Source organism: Schistocerca cancellata, chromosome 6 (genome assembly GCF_023864275.1).
Source record: "Schistocerca cancellata isolate TAMUIC-IGC-003103 chromosome 6, iqSchCanc2.1, whole genome shotgun sequence".
NCBI classification, from domain to species: Eukaryota; Metazoa; Arthropoda; class Insecta; order Orthoptera; family Acrididae; genus Schistocerca; species Schistocerca cancellata.
The window spans coordinates 606765805-606768735 of record NC_064631.1 but is presented as its reverse complement, the minus strand read 5'-3'; the positions used below and the strand labels follow the sequence as shown (position 1 = coordinate 606768735).

The following is a 2931-nucleotide window of genomic DNA, read 5'->3' as shown; positions in this document are numbered from 1 at the left end:
TACGGTAGTGTCCTGAAGGCAAGCATCTAGGGCCGAGCGTGTAGCTGGGGGGTGCTCAGGCTAGGCGCTAGTGATGGGCTAAACTGCGATTTTCCGATATCAGTGATTTCTGTGAATGCTACTTTTCAGTATCTGTTATTCTTAACTGTGATTTGTCGCAGTTAAGAGTCGCAGTTAAGGAACATAGTTCGTGTATCCCTCCGCCACTGCTATTTCTGCGATTTCTTCTACTTCCGCGATTTCTGCTACTTCTGCGATTTCTGTGACTTCTGCTACTTCTGCGATTTCTGCTACTTCTGCGATTTCTGTGACCTGCTACTTCTGCGATTTCTGTGATTCCTGCGACTTACCACCGTATGAAAAAGTTACATCTGTCAACACAGAAAATTGCATCTCAACAAACCTGTCATTGGCAAGTATGTTTTACGTTTTTTCTTCCGTTGGCTTTAATTTTGTATTAAAGAAACAACTGTGAAAATATTAATAGTGTAATTAATATGTAAGTAGCGTACAGTACCGTAATAGTTCGTATTTAGAAAATGAATTCTAACATATTGTTATGTTCACAGGTACCTGAACTACATTTCAGTTACTCAGTAAAGTGATAACTCAAAATATCATTGTCAACAGATCTGAAGAAATTGCCACAGCGTCTTTAGACCGTTTTCGTCAGACGAGAGGTTAGTTTCTAAGCGTTTCGATGGACTTAATTACTTCAGTGAGATCGTTCTTGCAAATGTGATATTCATTATAGCAAATATTAGCAATCTACTCTGTCAATTATATTGCTAGTAATTAATGACAGCAAAAATTGTTTAATAATCCTTGTGTTTTTGCAGACACAGTTCTGACTCTGATTACTGGTTGCTGTACGTATCTATCCACATCAAGGCTGTTTTTGAGAGAGACTCTTGAAGATTCAAGACAGCTCTTAGACGATTTGCAGTTTAAAAGTGAAATAATTGTGAAATAAGTGTGTGAATGATTAAACTGTGTTTTATTAAAGTTGTTGTGCGATTTTAAAGGAATAATAAATGTCAAATACAGTGAGTGAATTATAAAAATCTCATTTTCCACATGTTTAAGCCGTCCTATACCCATAATTTTCCGCCACTTACTTATTGGTAAACACTTGTTTGAGAGTGACATGCCGCCCCCCCCCCCCTTTCTCCACAATCTTGGTGTGACACTGACCTGTAACATATCCCGAAGTCTACAATATGCATTTTGAGGCTGTTGATATGAAAGTGGGAAGTACAGATCTTCCAGTTAAATCGGGAATAGCTTAAGTGCATTACTTGAAAGTAACACAGGAAAAGCTTACTTATGTAGGTGGTAGTAGTGTCGGCAAAAAGTTCTTGTGTGTGAAGTTGCCATGTAGAACACCAGGTGTAAAACTTTTCTCCCGAGTCTTGAACTGTATCGGAACAAAAGTGAGGCATTCATATGACTGTTTTCATTTCTCTACACTTATACAGATGTCTGAGTTGTGCTGTGTTAACATTGCAAAGTCCTGTAGGCATGTGGAGTATTAACCAAAACTGTCATATTGGAAGCAGAATCAAACACATTTGTTACGTTACTTGATATTTTCAGGAGAAAAAGGCAATGTTGCTTCTTATTAATATAATACATTCAGAGTCACAGCAGTATTTGACCAATCATAACTGATGCTGAATGTGCATGTCGTCATATAATATGAAGGGCTTGTTTCAATAGTGGTACAAGTCCATTAGCTCCACTTTTCTGTCTATAATGCTTCTGAAATTAGTGATCCAAACAAACATAAATAAAGGTTCATCTCTAGCAAGAAGCCATATGCTTGAATATTTCTGGTATCTCAAATGCAGATTTTTCAGCGCTCATTTAACTTTACGACTCTGTATCTCAAAATGAACAAAAATGGACTTGTACCATTATTGAAATAAGCCCTTCATATGCACACACAGCACATAGAACTCGTGAGGCACAAGGCTCTCATAACGAAGTACGTATGTCGGTCAACAGATGACACTAGGAAAAGTATGTTAACTGCGCTTTTTAGTTGCTACTTGCGACTCTTAGTTGCGATTTGTCACAGAAATCGCAGTTTGACTCGGTAGCGAATAGCGTAGTATGAACTTTGCTCAACAGATGGCAGTGCTAACTGCGCTTTTTAGTTGCTACTTGCGACTCTTAGTTGCGACTTGTCACTGAAATCGCAGAAAGCAGTGCTAAATTCGACCAATAGATGGCTCACGTCTTTGAATGTGAAATACTACTTGCGACTGCTAACTGTGACTGAAATCGCAGTTAGATTCTGTGAAGTTGCTACTGTGATATCTGTGACTTCTCAGTCACTGCGATTTCTAACAGATACGCGATTTCCTGCCCACCACTACTAGGCGCAAATTGAGACGCGTGTTGCATGTTGCGCGGCGCAGCGCAGCGCAGCTCGCATTTTTGTAACATCACAGGTTCAAATAGGACCGACACGCACCTGCGCCAGGTCGCGCGGCGTTGTGGTTGCGGCAGTTTCTCGCGCAGCGCGAGTACTGCGGGAGGGGTGAGGTGGGGAGCGGGAAGGCAGTCCTGCCGTATGCTTACTTAGGAATGGCGCATATGGGCAATCGAAAGTGTTGCCCATCCGAAAAATACGGCCTGTAATGTATACTGAATCTTGTTATCCCTGAGTAGTCTTTCGTTTTTCGTCGTTTAAGGGCTCCATCTCTTTTCGTTAGTACGTAGTAGTCTGTACAGTTCGTTTGTTTTGTTTATTCTTTTGTCAAGAACAATGCACAGTCCAATAACTGGTGAGCCATTAGCCACTGGGATTATATCTTCTGCCACCAAAATGTTTTCAGATCGTAAGAAGGGACAGACGATTCATCGTGAGGGTAGTGGATAAGGAAGTAAGGAAAAAAAAATAGTTCAAATGGCTCTGAACACTAT

General features: G+C 40.4%; 1 long non-coding RNA gene across 1 annotated transcript; it reads left to right on the top strand.

Moving 5' to 3' along the window:
• The first annotated feature begins 318 nt into the window (after positions 1 to 318).
• On the top strand, positions 319 to 1010 carry LOC126191054 (uncharacterized). The gene is made up of 3 exons (XR_007538315.1): positions 319 to 416; positions 570 to 680; positions 840 to 1010. It is a non-coding gene; the product is annotated as an uncharacterized LOC126191054 (long non-coding RNA).
• The last annotated feature ends 1921 nt before the right edge of the window (positions 1011 to 2931 follow it).